This window comes from Mesocricetus auratus, unplaced genomic scaffold (assembly GCF_017639785.1).
Source record: "Mesocricetus auratus isolate SY011 unplaced genomic scaffold, BCM_Maur_2.0 Super-Scaffold_100023, whole genome shotgun sequence".
Lineage (NCBI taxonomy): Eukaryota > Metazoa > Chordata > Mammalia > Rodentia > Cricetidae > Mesocricetus > Mesocricetus auratus.
Window position 1 is genome coordinate 10,383,023 of NW_024429204.1, and position 18,517 is coordinate 10,401,539.

General features: G+C 34.8%; 1 long non-coding RNA gene across 1 annotated transcript in view; it reads right to left on the reverse strand.

The window, feature by feature from the left end:
- Positions 1–18,517, reverse strand: part of LOC121133722 — a 133,188-nt gene that overhangs the window by 98,183 nt on the left and 16,488 nt on the right. Inside the window, exon 2 of the long non-coding RNA XR_005870693.1 lies at positions 4,973–5,072. This is a non-coding gene — a long non-coding RNA (uncharacterized LOC121133722). The remainder of the gene's footprint in view (positions 1–4,972; positions 5,073–18,517) is intronic.

Here is an 18,517-nt window from a genome sequence, read left to right on the forward strand (position 1 = left end):
GTATAAAGAGTATAATTCTGGGTGTTAACTAAGCTTCTGAGAACTCACAATTTATATTCTATTGAATTGAAATCAGTCTAGCCATGATAGAAAATATACCAAGCTTGTCTATAAACCAGTTACATGAGAGATATCATAACTAAAACACAGATTGGAAGGGAATTAATAACATTTGTTCACCTGGGGAAATAACACCACTGACATTTCTTTTACTCATTTTCAAATCCTCATAAAATCATGTGAATAAAATCTTTCCTTAAAATCCATGCAGGAATTTTAATATTAGTGTAAAAATGAGCATATTAGTTTTTTTAAGTCCTTTCAGTTGACAAAAAAGATAATTTGTTACAAAGTATAGCTATAAGTTTTATGGAATTGATCATAGTTATCTCATATAAAATGTTCAATAGATTTACTATACATGGTATACTCAGTGTCAGTTTGCATGCCAATCATGGAGAAATGTCACGATCATAGGTAGGACATAGAAAACATTTACTGATTATGGGTTACAAAGTCCTTCAGAAGCAACAGCTCTGCTCTTTATATTTAGAGAAATATGGAGTGATCTTGATTATTTTCTACCTTTTCTGGGTTTCATCTAAAGGCAATCACGTTCTTTCCTTTATCCATGCCTCATTCTGCTCTAGATATGTGATAAAATATGCCACAACCCTGCTACAGAGTCCAATTTTTCCACAAGTTTTAAAATGAAATAAAAGACTGGATAGATTAAGGGATCAAGATCTGTGTGACTGAATATGCAGACTAAAAATGATCTAGCTAACACAGGACCTATGTTAATCTCTAGTGGCCATTTTGTTTGGGTATGGTTACTAAGAACATTGTAAAACTGGCACATAATATAAATGAAAAGGAAATTTTAAAACATAATATAATTTTGCTTTAAAAATACTTCAATTTTAATGATGGAGTATTGGACATACATGTACATGAACAAATACATGTCTTATATTTTTTCACAAAATTCTCCGATGGTAGGAGGGGGCACATCTACTACCTTTAGCAGAAAATTAGCATTAGGTTTTCTGCCAGGTTCGTGGCTTATCTAGTGTCATGTTTTGGACCACTTAAGATACAGCAGATATGGGTGTCACATCTTACACAGCTTCAGGTACCATGAATGGAGCTTGAAGCAGCCACCAGCTTGAAATCCATGTCCAATAGCAAACGTAAGTTATGTTCAGTAATAGGGCCTTGTCAGCATGTTATGGAAAGTAAGCCATAGGCTTGGCAATAGTCTATGATACTTAGGGACTGGTCTCTGACCCCTTTCTCTAATGACTCAACAAGATGCAATCTATTCTTGACACCGGAGGTTTTACTTGAGGGTACATGATGTCCACCTGGGACATTGTGTCCCTCATTGTATATTGTTTCTACTTAAATTCTTGGCATATATGTGTGCATTTTAGAAAGAACAGTACTGGGATTCCATATGGCTTTTCCAAAAGAGCTATACTGTTAATTGTCCTCTTCTTTTCTCCTCACCCATTTAGTTCTCCCATTCAAGATTCACCTTGATTAATTTATAATATTATATTCTATTTCACCTTCATTGAATGATCATTCCTCCCCGCTTGTCTCTTACTAGCTCCCAAATCTCTGGGGCTATTCAGATTGAAGTACACATACTGAGAGCTTACATGCTAGTGTCCACATAGAAAATAGGCTATATTTAAATTTTGCCATCTGAGTTACGCCACTCAGATTACTGCTTTTTTTCTAGCTCTATTCATTTAGCTGGAAATTTCATAATTTTTCTTAACTGGTAAACGAGTTATTAGCTATTCATCAGTTGATTGACATTTAGACAGTTACCAATTCTTGTCTACTATGAGGAGAGCAAAAATGGGCTCGGATAAGCAAGAACTCTGTGGTATGATATAGACTTCACTGAGTATATATTCCCAAGTGGTTCTGCTCTTGGAGGAATGTCCATCCTGACTTCTATTGTGGATGAACCAGTTTGTATAACCAGCATCAATGGTTAAGTGTCCGGCTTTCCTCACACCCTGGCCTGCATGTGCTTCTGTTTCATTGATCTACACCATCCTGACTGATGTAGGAGGAAATCTTAGAATTGTATTGATTTGCAATTCTCTTATGACACTGAATGTTGACCAGTTTTTAATTGTTTCTTAAATATGTGCTCTATCTTTTGAGGAACTGTAGGGAGAGGTCTACATAACCGTAGCACTGACCACGCCCATTTGGGTGTATTCACAGGTACATAGAACACATGGGGGTTAAAAAGAGCTAGCAGAGGAGACTCTCTCTCTCTTTGGGTTCCAGTTGCAGCCTGGAGAGCAGGGTGCAGACCTTTGGTTCTCGACTTTTCCTTGGCTTCTCACGTAAGTCATTTCTCTCTCAATAAAATACCATAGGACATCCCTATTTTGTGTATCTTAATATTTCCACATTAAGGAGCACTGTTTAGTTCTATATTCCACTTTTATTCTGTTATTTCCCTAGTGTTCAGGGCTAATTTTGTTGTTGGTCTAGATACTTAGGCAGTTTGCAGCACGAATAAGGGATAATCTGGGAAGTCCAGAAATGAGGATTGGAAGTAGCAAGAATGTATTCTACAGGAGTACGAGTTTTGTTTGGCAGTAGTGGGTCTCTGATTGGAAGGCGTCCTTTGGGTAAACGAAGAAACAAAGACCTAGACATAAGCCCAAGGAAGAATTAGGGTACCCTGAATTCGCAGAGAGGGGCTGAGTCTCTACAGTATGTGGGTGGGTTGATTTACCTCTTGTTTTCTTAGGAAATTAATGTATGTTATCCTTAGAAGAAATCATTGTTCCTAATATTAGAGAGATGCAAGGCAGACACATGAATATATTACATTGTATATAATGCAGTATATCTGGGCAGTGCTATACGTTGATTTTCTGAGATAAGGAGATTAGCATGATTCCAGGAATAGTCTGTGTCTAGTATCTCATACCTGAACCTTGGATTAAACCAAGAATAAAGAAAGCCATACTATTATATATGATCAGTCTTTTGGAGTTAGTGTACCCCTTTACCTGACCAGACTGAAGTCTGACTGTCATTGATCCATGAGGGTAACATGTGGACAGTTATTCTTCAAAGGCTTGTGAATGCTCAAAGAGTCCTTATCCTTTCATAGTTGATGGTCAGCTTACCATCTTGGTATACTAAAATCCTTCCTTGATAGAATGCCCAGATAGTTTATAAGTTTATGTTACATGTTTCCTGAAAACATTTGTCTCTATGGGTTTAGTAGGATCTGATCCCAGGAAATGAGACCAAATCCTTCTCAGGTTTTCTGGGGAAGGCAAGCTTTTTAATGTCAGAAGTTGTTCTGTTGAAATGTGTAGGGTGACAAAGTTTTATGGCCTTCTGCAGCTGTAGACTCTGAAATATCATTTCTCATTGATCGTTCATAGAAAGCAAATTTTAAACTCCCCATTAAATGTATTATAGTTATAATTTAACCAATATTTCACAGTTATTATATTCCTCTCCTGATTATTTTCTATTCATTGTACTTCATACTGGTATAATATTTTTATTTTATTAAATGAAACACCAAGAGCAGTCAATGATGCTTAAATTCATCATCTATAAAGTAACCTTGCTATATTACATGAAAACTGTATACACAGTATCCTGAATCCAATTCTACTTCATATTATCAGTAATCCTAACTTAAAAGGACAGCTAATAGCTATTCAATTAAACAGTAAACAATTCTTTATGTAAATTTTATTCTCTGTCTTCTAGTATGGATTTAAGATATTTACATTGGTATTTTGTTTAGTGAAGTTTGATTTTTACAGCAGACATATGTTTACAAATATTTTCTTAATAATTTTAAAGATGCTTTATAAAAACGCCCAGTTGTTTTTGTTAACAATGATTTTTTTGTTAATAAAGTAGTCATTTACATTTTCCAAACTTGCACACTCATAGGATCTACATGTATTACAGGACGCGGTCAAGAAAATTTAAGTGTGAGAATTTTGTAGATTGTTTTATCTTCATTCCACTGACTACTTTTATGTGCAAACAGACAAGGAAAGATTTATCGGGATTAGCCTAAATCCACATGGGTCACCTATGGGTTGTTATGGGTTTGCTGAAGTTATACACAAAGACACTGCAAAAAAAATACCTATGAAACATGAAGTTTTAGAGAAAGGAATGTGTAGGGAGAGATCTTATGTTCCCACAGCACTGACCACAGCAGTTTGGGCATGGTCACAGGTATGTAGAATGTACAGGGAATAAAAGAGCTTGGTGAAAGGAGATGCTCTCTTTTTGGTTCAGGTTGCATCTCAGAGGGTAGCATGAGACCTTTGGCTCTTGGCTTTCTTGGCTTCTCATGTAAGTGACTTCTCCCTCAATAAAGTATCATAGGACATCCCTACTTTGTATAGCTTAATTTTTCCACAATAGGAATGGATGCTGCTTAAGACAAATGAGGTAGTAATAGTAACACATGGTTGCAATATGGGTGCCAGAACTAGCCATACTGCTCTGTAAGCCATGAGGACTCCAAACGTAGACTTGTAGACATTAGTGTCAGTTATAAGCTTGAGGCATATGACTTGACTTAAAAATTTTCCCTGGGAAACTGTTTTCTTCTATCAGAGAAAGAAAATTCATAAACCAAGCAAAATGTTCTCCAAGATAGTATTCCTACTTGAATTCACACGCATGCATTGTTGGATCTGTACAATGGCCATTAGCTGATTAATATGCATGTGGGGCTGAAAACCAAAATCTTCATTGACATTTCCTCCCTCAAATATCACTGAATCTGTATATAATCTTCAGTCTCATTAAAGATCTTAAGAAAACAGCTTTCCATGGACTTTAGTTCCCTGAGGTAAAAACGCACTTTTTAACTTCTGAAGTTAGATGCCACCTAATTATTTTTGTCTTACTGAATCAAGATGTAAGGTGCTTTACTACTTACAATCAAGGGTCTTCAGTTTTTGGATATCTGGAAGAACTTCCTCCATTCCAGTGGAAGAGATTTCATCATACATGAGCTGTTCCAAAAGCTCCAACACCACCTGAGGATGGAGAAAATCTTTAGCTAGAACATAGCAATACAATACAGGCCATATTTTAAAAATCCTATATATTTTTAATGACTAAGAGCTGATATTTTTATTCAAACTTGAAATGCTTTGAAATTTAACTTGCAGGGGGATTTAATCTTTGAACTTTAATATTTCCCTGCAAAGTTCAAACTGCTAAAGGGCTTAGATTCAAATTTATAGCATGTGTATGGTGTTGGCATTTTATTATTTTAATGGCTTTATCAGTTTTATTAATAGATTTCATAATAAAGTCATTTACACCATCGAGTAACTACTGACAGGTTATGTTGTATATTCTAATCATACCTAATTTGCAATGAGAAATGGAATAGAGAAATAGATTTTTAGCCTTACAGCAGAACAAGTTTGGCACATATTTTAATAAGCACCCTACTCAAATCAATATGGACGGCTAGACAGAAAACATTTAATATCCTCTACTTGTGTTAAAGAAGGAGTTGGTTTGAGAGGGGCAATCTCAGGATGTTCTGTAATTGCAAAAATATCTGTTAATGACGAATAACCATCTGATGCCTTCGCCTTTCAGGGTCATGATCCTAGTAACTAAGCACAATGTATTAGGAAACAAATAGTTAAGAAATGATGAGAGGATAAGTTGGTCTTTGTTTTCAAGTATTGAGAATTATCATCTTTCAACTTACAGCATTATTAAAATGTAATTGATATATAAAATCTTTACTTAATTAACATACATTATTAAATACATAAACTCTAGTAGACATTTCAACACTTCCCAAGATTTTTCTGTGGTTTGATTTTATATGTATCCAAAGAACACTTGGTATGATTTCTTCTGTGTAAAATGTTTTGAAGCAGACCGTAATGTGTTAATACATTAGGCCATTTGCTTTAAGGTCGATCACTAGAACTTACTTTAAACTGATTAAAACTTTATACCCACTAAATGAAATTCTCTATTCATCTAGACTGCAAGTCTTGAAGACTTCGATTAGTTTTTATTGCCTGTGTGAGTTTGACTATATCACGTACACTACAATTTCAGATAGTACAATGTCCTACATTTTTCATTCACGTGTTGGAAAGTGCTGGGATCTCTGGATACATATTCCAACATATGTATGGGGCATACTTTCTTTCTCCATTCATCTGCAAATGAACACTGAAACTAATATATTATTCACAAGCAATAAACCTGAGGGCAGCAACAGTGCACAGAAAAGTCTGACTTCTACCACATTAGGGACACATTTAGAATTGGCGTTGATTGGGTTTCCAGGGGTTCTTTGTTTTCTTTTGTTTTATTGTGGTGTTTTCTTCTTGCTGTTTTAAAGAAATTCTATAAAGTTGTCCATAACTGCCATATCATTTTACATTTCAAAAATAGTATATGAGAAATCCAACTCATCTAACCTTCACTAGCATACACAGTTTTGGAATTTTGTTGCCTATATTAGCTTCTCTAGTAAAGTTCTATTCTTACTAGTGTGATATCACCTAATAGATCATTGTGGCTTTTATTTTGCCACCCTAATAATTAGTGACACTTATCACCATTCACACTGATTATTACATTCCTTCCTGAGAAGTCTTTGCCAATTTTTATTTGCTTTAAGTTGACTATAAATACATATCTGTGTATTGATTAGATACAATTAGTCACTCATATATATATGTATATATATAATTTGCATAGTGAGACACTTAATTTTTTCCTGAATCTTTGAAAAATATAATATGTAGTTGCTAATTACAGTAACTATGCTATTCAATGCATCTTTTAAATATAATTCTGTTATTTAACCATATTTTGGATCTAGTGATAAACATGTTATTAATCTCTTCACCAGTCTCCTCACCAGTAATGTGGTCCCTACTTTTATTGAATGATGTGTTTCATATTCAATTTATGAGGGAGCTTCTCTGATATTTTCTTCATGGACTGACTTATTTACCAAAAGATAATGTTATTCAGATGAGCCTATAAATTAATATTTCAGCAAAATTCATCATTCATCAAAATAAAGTTTCTCTTATTCTCCCCAACAAGCCCTGTCCCCTTCTCTACATGTACATATGTTCCAGAATTATATCAGTGTCTCATTTGTGCTGGATCTTCTTATTACATTTGTCGTGGATATTGGGGATTATAACATGTTTCTACTTTGATATGTGTAATATACATTTTGACAAAAATAGTATTTTTAAAACTTATCAATCATGCCAGCAATTTGAGGAGTAAAATATTTTTTCAACCTTATAAATATGTTGAAACTTGGTATACTTCAATCAGAAAGGTACATAGACATTTAAAAATTTAACACACATATACACACATATGCATGCATATATATATATATACACACATACATTCACACACACACACACACACACACACACATATATATATATATATCCATTTATAGATAAGGCGTACCTATTTCATTTTTGGAACACAATGTGAAAGGAAAATTTATTCCTCATTGGATCCTAGAATGACAAATAAATTAGTTGTTATCTGTGTTTCTCTCTAATTCAACTGTTCTGTCAATTAAGGAGTAAATAAAGTACAAGAGAGTTAATACCAGAAAGAAAGAAAGAAAGAAAGAGAGAGAGAGAGAGAGAGAGAGAGAGAGAGAGAGAGAGAGAGAAAGAAAGAAAGAAAGAAAGAAAGAAAGAAAGAAAGAAAGAAAGAAAGAGAGGGGGAGGAAGGAAGGAAGGAAGGAAGGAAGGAAGGAAGGAAGGAAGGAAGGAAGGAAGGAAGAGAAAAGTAACTCCCCATATGTGAACTATTTTGCAATGCTGCAGCATGAATTAAAAAACTCACTGACTGATACTGGGGTTCAAGCTTCAATCTGAAGATCAGAAAAGCAAAGCAACATCCACTAGCTCTCCCCTCCAGCTCAGGTCAGAACAAAGGGGCACTTCTCAGACTGTTCCAAACATCACTGCACCTCAGATTCACTCAGACTGCTCTGCTCTCCTCCACGTGACTAGAGACTAATTCTGAGACTGTCTACTGAATGAATCCTCTGCTCCTATCTTTTACACCTCTCTAGTGCTGGGACTAAAGGTGTGAGCTATGTTACTGTTTTAGACCAATTCAGTCTCCTGTAGCACTTGGTGTACTTGAACTCAGAGAGCTCCATCTGTCTCTTAATCCTGAGTCCTGGGTGTGTACCACCACTGCCTGACCTCTACAGGTAAGCCTTAATAAACCATAAATAATATATCCACCACACAACATAAGTTGGAAAAGTGTTCCAGACTCAGAATGTCTGAGGTTAAAACCACTTTCTTCTGTTTATTGAGCGTGTGAACTTGAGTAGTTTATTGAATAACCTTTGTCTGCTTCCACATCTGTATAGCAACCATAAAAATACTATTGTTTAATACTGTGGATCAGTTGAGACTTAAGCTATTGAATTATGTTAAGGGTCAGTTCTTGGCATATGGTAAACTGTATAAATTGAGGACTATTGCCCCTTGGAGTTTAATAGCTGTATCAAGGATTTTTTCATAGTTATTATAATGCAATAAGGGTGATGACCTTCAGAACTTCCAGAGATGGCTATAAAATCAGTGTAAATAAAATAGCTAAATGAGCCTGAAAAAGCTTGTCCTATATGTGCATGAACTTAAATACAGGTAAACAGTGTAAATGCTTTCAATGTCATATTTTGGAGTTTATTAAATATTTTAATCACAGAAATTCAGTTCTAATTCAGAACAATAATTTTGAAGTACAGTTACCATGTCAACAAAATCACCATCAGCTCCTATTTAATCAGATACTGAAGGAAGGATGACCAGGACTTCATTGTAAACGGTATGAGTTGGGCAAGTTGATTTTACACATGATGGTGATGACCTAATTATGAAATGGTAGCAGAAATAGCCCTTTTAACCCAGTTTCTGAAAAAATTGTTGTAGCATGAATTTATTAGGAAAAACAAAATTAATAACAATATTTTTACAGTTTTTCCTAAGCTCAAGAACCAAATAAAAAAAACACAAAGAGTTCATACTAAAATAATCATAAAGTCTGTGGTAAAGACTTGTTAAGTAAGAAAGCAAAGCAAAACTCTGCCTCAATAATTCCTCCAAATGATTGACATATGCCTGTGCTTTCCATTTTGAGGGTTCCCTAAGCACTGTGACATATTTAGCCAAATGTGTGTGTGTGTGTGTGTGTGTGTGTGTGTGTGTGTGTGTGTGTTTGTGTGTGTTTGTAGATTTCAAGTACTGGTGTACTCGTGTGCCTATAACTGGGGAGGTCTGAGGTTGATCTAAGATGTCTTGTTCCTCAAGTGTTATCCATCCACCCTATGTTTTGAGGCAAGGTCTCTCAATATCCTAGTACTTCGAGATTTGTTCACACTACTGGGATTTTCTTTTCCTTTTCTCCACTTCCCCAGGAACAGGATGACAAGTCCCACTACCAAGCAACAATTTCACATGGGTGATGAGGATCCAAATTAAAATCTTCATGGTTCCCAGGAGATTTTACTCTCCAGGCACTGTACTCAACATCTTCACTTAAAAAAATAGGTTCAGCCTTGGTTTGAGTTCACTGTGTCCTGGGTTTGACACAAATACTTCAAAATTTAAGTACCTATTATTTTACTTATAATTTGAATAAACTAACATTGTTGCTGCGTCTGAAAGTCGGTAGAATGAACCTGAATAGGGTAGAATCAAGATACATTTTCTCCTACCATCTGCAAAAAATTTTTGATGTACTTTTAAAAATCAAGATGTTGATCTATTTTTAAATCCCTCTGTTTCAAAACGTGTTTTATTTAAACCTACAACTTTTATTGCCATTACAAATTAACCACGTTTCCATTCTATTTCCAAAATTAAATATTATTTCTCACAGCCTCTGTGGTAAGTTACAAACATTCTTTGCATTTAAAAATGTATGTAAAAAATTATTAAACCTATGATGATAAATAGGAATGTGATTTTCATTTATAAGTGGATAAACTAAATCATATTTAGTAAAAATGATTATGCATGTTCAAACTTTGTAGGCAAAAAAAATTCTGCTTTCCATGGTATAATATTTAAATAGCATTCCAAGATATACACACACATTACAGTGTGCTTAAAAACAGTATTAGCATGAATATTAGAGTTTTTCCAGATGGCTGATTCTGAAGAATCGTAGCCATTACATTTTAGAGCCCTTTGTCATCTCTTCCAAATACCCTAGTAATATTAATGAAAGTTTTTTGTTTTGCCTGAAAAGCCTTTTAGAAGTGTTAATGGGCTCCAGGTCGATTATCTCAAGAAACTGTACTTTCCTTTTTTCTTTTTCATTTTAAGAGACATTTGTTTCAGGAATCAACATTTATTTTTCAGAGAAAGTATGGGAAGGTATAAGGTTCTTCAAATATAAGGTATTTTCAAAACTCTACTTTTGAATATAATTTAAAATAATTGATAACATTTATAATTGTTCACTTGATTAATATTAATTTTGTTTCAAACATGCAGGAGCAAATTGATCCAGGAAGCACATTGTTAAAATTTGTTCCTTACAGGAGTAGGGAGCATTGTCAAAGATCAGACTTACTAGTGTGGGATCAGATTCCAAAAGGCAATGGGCAAACATTGTTTAAAAGGAAGGCACCCAGTGGGTGTTCTGGACTGCATATACAAGGGCAAATTTCCTAATGTGATCTCACCTTCTGAATATGTTAGTGACTACATAGTATAGTTGCAGAGTCGGGGAAACAAGAGCTGGGCCATGGTGTGAGCTTTCTTATATTCTCCCTGAGCTTGCATGAAAACTGGAAACATGAACATAACGGATCAGGTAGATTCTCTCTTCCTCAAAATAGACACAGATTGAATTTTTCTAAATTGCCTGTGCCTTATTAGTATGTAGATGCAGTCTACTAATTAATCATGATGTTTTGTTAAAGGTCATTGTCAAAAAGTTTGTATCTAATGAGAGCTCTACAGTATATTACAGCATAAATTGAACGCACACAGTAAGTGGAAAACTTAGGTGCAACTTTGCTAATTTATATGAAAAACACTCCTCAAAATGTACAACACATATCCAAAAGCATTATCTAAAAATGTTTTTCAAGATAAAAAAATTATTGGCATCTGGTTTGATATCTGTTCTCTTTTAATCATTTTTCAGTAATGACTCATGCGTATAAAAATATACTTGTGATACATGTTATGAAAGTATCTCCCAATATATATTCATCTGAAACAAAGTAAAACATACAGTTACTAAAGTACATAATGAAAACCTTTAGGATGAACTTTGTCAGTAAATATGCCATGACTTTTGGTAACTGAAAAACACAAATGATTTAATAGAGAGATAATGTTCATATAACCATAAGTTATATTAACTGTAAGTTCACATAACTGTAAGTGAAAATTAAAACAGGTTTTACTTCTTATTTAAGTAAATTATGAAATGTAATAAAGGCAAGAATCACAGATTAATTTTTATTTAATTATGCTTTATGTAAAAGAGTGAGTATTTGGCTTATATTTATGTTTGTGAGCTGTGTGAGTACCTAGTGTCTTTGGAAGCCAGAATAGGAAAAAGGATCTCTAGGAAGGAAGTTACAGATAGTTGGGAGCCAGTATGTAGGTGATTGTCAGGGGGCCCTGTGTAATATTTTGAAAATATATTCCACCCGGCCATGAGTTCTGAGAGCTCAGAAGTTCTATTGTCTTTTAGATGTTGGCTGATAGCAGTTGAATGGCCTAACATGGGTGGGGAATTGTTCCTGTTCTAAATGACAATAGCTTTGGGCCAGGGTGAGTCTATACCCACCCTGAAGGGTAGTGAGACATGCTGGTGTAGAGTGCCTGAGGGCTTGAGTATGTGCTACTAAGGAGTAACTCTAGTATTAAGAGAAATATTTGCTATCAGCCCTTTATACATGATAATAGATGCCTTCTGCCTTTGCCCCCACCTTGGGATGGTTACTTAACATGATGGAACAATAAACCATGACCTTCAGTATTTACTGAGAGCCCCCATGATATTACCAGATGTCTCTCTAGTCTTTAACACTATGGGAGAGTTAACCCATTCCTGAATCCACACTCCCCCACTCAGGGTCAGACCTAAGGTTGTTTGCCTGGTTCCCTTTGCAGCCACAAAGACATTAGTTTATAGTAAATGGCCCTTGCACCATGGGGCTGATACAGACTGGCCCCGACAGATGATGGGAATAGAATATGAGTCTTATGAAAGTGCAGTCATTGCCTTAAACAGCAACGGCCCATACCCTGAGAATAATAGTTACAAATACAAAAATAAAAAGGATGTAGTGGCAGCACTTTTCATCATTTGCTACTTCTATGTGATTAGATACATTTTCTACCCTTTCTGGAGCTTACTTTTTCATATCTGTGATGCAAATGATGTCCCTCTTCATTATGCATACAAAGTGCACACTTCAACAGAGTGTATTTACATAATGGGCTAAATTACTGTTTGGTGACTTTGTCCTTTATCCATGCAGTTGAGATTTTTTATCTTATCTTGAAATTTTGGGAGAAGTATTCTACACACAAACATCTACAAACATAGACACAAATATATGTAATATATCTTAATTTTCTATAAAAGTTTTATACGTGTTAATTCATGAACTCCAAACTATGTTTCCATGAAAACCTACCAAAGCAATGCAATAGAATTTTTACTGACAAATATTTAAAGATTTTATATGTTTAGATATAACTTTCATAGGAGATGAGAAAACAGCTCAGGCTTGCATACATTTTATTATCACTCTATGATTTCAACTTAGTAGGTAATTTTATTGAAACACATTAAAAGTGTTCAGGGGGCTGGAGAGATGGCTCAGAGGTTAAGAGCACTTGCTGCCTTTCCATAGGTCCTGAGTTCAATTCCTAGCAACCACATGGTGGCTCACAAACATCTATAATGAGATCTGGTTCCCTCATCTGGGAGAACACTGTATGCATAATAAATAAACATTTTTTAAAAAGTGTTCAGAGATGAATCATAAAATACATGATTTATTTAGACAAATAGCATGGACCAAATAAGTAAATGAAAGTAACTAACAGCTGAGTATTCTCAATCCCAACATTTTTATTTCATCATAATCATTTACCAGATTACATGAGGAATCATGGTACAACAAAGAATAGGTGACACATAGAGGAACGTGAAAATCTTCAGGAGAAGGGCCAGCCTAGCTTCCTAAAGGTTAGTCCCTGCCACCATTTGTGAAAAACAGAAAGGGTTGTAATTAGGGCGAAGTATCTACTGAGTGTATTTTCACTCCTTCCCAGGATACCACTTACACAGGTTAACTCATAGAATACTTTGTATCCCAACTGTTCCTAAAGGAATCCAAATGCTTTTGGCATTAAATACAAAGTGTAGGAAGTTAGATCATTGGAGTGTGTTTATGTGCTCTTAAAGACAATGTCATTTCTCTCATTCCCTTCTCACCCTTTTGAACTGAAAATATGTTCTACTACACACTTCCAGGTAATATACTTTGCAACCATCATCTCCAAGCAGCAGTACCAAGAGGCCACACTGAATCCTTCATGCCAGGAGTCAACAGAACATTTCCTTATTTTGAGGTGTTCATCCCAGAAAGGTTGTATAGCATGGCCTATTACTATCCAAAGAATCTCAGCAAGTGCTTCTCCCATAATAGTCTTGTTCCATTAACTTTCAAAATTCATTTATTATTTGAAATTATATTATTGTGTCATTCACCTCTTATCTTTCTCCTGTCTAAAACGTTTCTTGATTTCTTTGAAATCGATGGCCTCTAATTTTAACTGTCTCTTATATCCATACACGTATAGACATAGATATTCTACCAATGTAAAAACAGTCTGTCTACAATGTATATTGCTACTTAGATGAATAGTTTCAGGGGTGAATATTTGATATCAGATAAACAATTGATGAGCTCTGTGGAAGATGATTTATCCTGCTCTTAGCATTTTTATTTCATTATCGCTTGCATTTTTAGTTCATGGTACTTTGAGCCGGACTGAGGACACCTGGGTTTCTCTACATACTTTTGCCATGGTTGTTTTTGCTGTCCTTGTTCAGTTCATGATTACTGAGGCATACTGGAATTCTTTGTGGCTATTGCTTTGACATTCTAATAATACAGTCTCTTATCAAACTATGATCCTCTGACTCTTAGAATCTTTCAATCGCCTCTTCATCAATTATCTCTGAGGGCTAGGGGTTCCATTACAAATGTATCAACTCTAAAAACAGATAAGATGTAGTTTGTCATCTGGGATAAGGGCAAATATTTCTGATGTAGTTAAGGATTATCCTGATTTAGTAATATGGTGGTTGAATTGATTATGATATATATGTATATATAATTATATAAAATCATTAATGAATAACCTTTCACTGTATATTCTGACAGATTAACATTTGAAGAATTTATTTCATGCTTTTTTGTTTATTGTTATTGGCATTTTAAGATTAGAAAATGCAAAAACAGAAGGGGTGAATTTTACCTGTACATAATACATTAGTTTCAGATGTTCAGAATATGATGGACTGAAAGTTGTACTAACAATGGAACTATTCTGCAATATATTAGTATCATAAATGGGGCAGTCTTTTTTTATAATTAATCAAGGGAGACTTTGTTGTGTGGAAGCATTAGAAAAGATAGCAAAGTAAAACAGAATATTACAAACAACATATTGCCAATCACATCTCAAGCAATAGAAGCATAAATGAGTTCCTTGGCCCAGGCTTAAATAGGGTTTTGCTTAATTGATTTTTACATTAACAATGACCTGAATAACTTTAAAACTCAAAGTTATTACTATTTGATAAAACTGTTGCTTAGCTTGAATTGAAATAAAAAATAGCATGTCAAACTCTGCCAAAAGCAACACACATTTTCATTAATAGGAAGGATTTTCTATGAGAAGTTTCATAAAACTTCTACCTAGAGATCCCTATGCTTCATGAAATCAATACTACTGAAAGGGAAAAGGCGACATTTGTCTTTAAATAATGCAAGTATTTTAAACGCTCAATATTTTATTCTTAAAACTGTATAAGCTCAAAATTGTGAGCTGGGCTAAAGAGATAGTGTTAAATATCAGTCATATTTAATTCACTAATAAAATATGTATGATTTCTCCTTTATAGTTGTGATGCAGACACTTGATACCAAAGTTGAGAAACTGTCCATTTATAGTTATGGCTTATCTGTATATTCTATCAACTATCTCTATCATGTATCTATATCTATCATGATCTATCTACTTTATTTATCATCTATACATCTTTTATTTATCTATCAGTACAAAGAACCCCATCGTGGCTTGCTAAGAAATATTACATTACAAAGACTATATATAGTTGCTATCATACAAAATGATTAGTTAAAACATTTTGGAGAGCTTTATAAAAATGAAGATGAAACACATACTACAGCCTAGAAATTCTTTAGTGTATATATCAAAAAGGTATATATATATGACCATGCTCCAACATCCATGAATATTTATAGAAGAAATGCTCTGAAAACTTGTATATTATAAATACAATATTGAATAACCTGTGAAAATAATGCTGTGCAAAAAATAAAAGTACAGATACAGTAACTACAACATTCTAAGACAACTTTGAAGATCATAATATATGCAAACGTGATTTTATAAATGTGAAGTATAAAGTTGTTCATTTGATTAGTAGAAGGAAACTTGTCAAATTTCATACCTGGCAAGACCAGACTGTGTAAAATGTGCTTATTCATTCTTTTTACATAAAATTGTCTATTAATCTGTTAATTTTGTGTTAATTAATTTAATGATTCATGCATGATTTAGGCATTTTATTTATGTGTCAAACCACATTTCTTATGTAGAAATTGGATAAAATCCTATTGTAGAAAGAAACATTTGAGAAAAGAATAGTCTTAAAATGGTAAGCAGGATACTTGGATCCATTCACTTGTTAGCATAATATTGGGAAACTATTCTAACATTTTTGGATTAATATACATGGATAATTAAAATTATATAATGTTGATGCCAGTGCCCTGAGTTGTCACCTGAGTTCATATTGATGGCTTTGGTCTCTGCTGTCACTGAAGGCTAGGATGGTTTCCTTGGTTTATGCAGCAGTAGAGGGTTATGTTGATGGCCATGATCTGTACCACCAGACACCATGCTGACACTTACTGTCCTTGACACATGCTGACACTGGAGACTATGTCTAAATCCATGATCCATGCTTCCATTTACTATAAAGGGTAAGGAGGCTACTTTTGCCATTGCATTGATGATTGCAGACTCACAGTTGAGAAGGTCACAAATGCTTCTGAAACAACCTGTGCTCTGGCCTCATCCAAAAGTAACAGCTTAGACAGAAAGCAATTAAAGAGAACTCTTAAATATTGTGATAAGGATGCTAAAATATATCTCTCCAAATCTGGTGGTTCTGGTGGAGGCGTGGATGGATAATTGCTTAGTTTTCATCAAGGTGCTGGCCACGGGGGTTTGACAATCTTGTGAGTATATGAGCAACACAAATGGAACTTTTTTTGCTTTCTCTTTTTTTTTGGGGGGGGTGGGGTGATGAGGTCACAGAGTTGTAGAGGCAGATATTGGGGGATTGGTAAGGGTACATAGGGTTCATGATGTGAAATTCTCATATAATCAATAAAAATATTATTAAAAAATCTGAGCAATTTAAATGTAATGCTTCAGTACATTATTTTGCAAGTGAATCGATTATTGGGATCTGTAAAAGTATTACAACAGTAATGGAATATATACTCTATAAAGACCCCCTTTTTATGTCTGTTCAAACTATTGCCTATGATAAAATAAGAAGGAAAGATTATCCTCATAAATTCCATTTGGTATAATACCTTGATTAACTCAATGTCACCAAGCAGGGTTCAACCCCATCCCTGTGCTCTTACATTCTTTCCATCACCATTTCCTGTAAGTTCCCTGAACCTTGGGGCAAAAAGTTGATTAGGCTGTCCCACTGAAGGCTGAACACTCTTCCTCTTATTCTCCATACTTTGGTTATACATCTTTATGTTGACTGCTCACTGACAGCAAAAGATTCTTTGTCCAAAGGTATGAACAGCCCAGACCTATTAGTATTAACAAAAATTTCTAGAAGGTGCTTTAACAGCAGGTCCATTTAGCAAAACAGGAATAGCAAGCTCTATGCCAGGACCTTTGACCTCCCAAACCATTGATTGGTAACATAGTGCCAGAGTATGAAGTTTCCCCTTCTGGAGAAATCCTCAATTTCAGTCATAAAACAGCTAGCTACTCCTTAACAATCATGCCAACACTGCACCAGTGGGCAAGTTACTCTGAATGGGTCAGTATTGCGGCATCCAGCATCCGGCACTGGGTAAATTCGTTGATGTTACCGAGCAGGTAATACTATGAACGCTGGCCAATAGGGAGGGAGTTTTCGGCTGGTCTGAAATTGTTTTCTTTGTGTCCTTCACTTGAAATGTATGTTTTAGTGTTTTTTTTTTTGTCACCAATAGCCTTATTAGGCACTTATAATAGATAACAAGGTCACGGCAACAGCACACATTGTTTGGGAGACCTCTGGGGCTGTGCAAAACATCTTATGGATGCATCCTATGAAAGTCTTAAATTCAAAGCAATGTGGAAAGTTACGAGTGATTTATTAGGCTTGATGATGTTTTCAGTAGCAAAATGTACTTAAAGAGCAATTAGTTAAATACTTGAAGTACTCTGTGCTTGTATCAATTTACTACTATATAATATATATAAATATATGAATAGTATTTCATGTATTATGTATGTATAATAATATATGTGGACTGTGTCCTTTGCCTTACAGAACCTTCTCAGTTTTGGGAGGTCCCATTTATTGATTGTCGATCTCAATGTCTGTGATAATGGTGTTATGCTCAGGAAGCAGTCTCCTGTACCAATTCATTCAAGGGTACTTCCCACTTTCTCTTCTAAGAGTTTCAATGTGGCTGGATTTATGTTGAGGTCTTTTATCCATTTGGACTTAGGTTTTGTGCATGGTGATAGATATGGATCTATCTGCCGTCTTCTACATGCTAGCATCCAGTTATGCCAGCACCATTTGCTGAAGACGCTGTCTTTTTTCCAATGTATAATTTTAGCTTCTTTGTCAAAAATTAAGTGTTTGTAGGTGTGTGAGTTAGTATCAGGGTTTTCAAATCGATTCCATTGGTCTACCTGTCTATTTTTGTGCCAGTACCAAGCTGTTTTCAGGACTATAGCTCTATAATAGAGCTTGAAGTCAGTCAGGAATGGTGATGCCTCCGGAAGTTCCTTTATTGTACAGGGTTATTTTGGGCTATTCTGGGTCTTTTGTTTTTCCATATAAAGTTAACTATTATTCTTTCAAGGTCTGTGAAAAAATGTGCCAG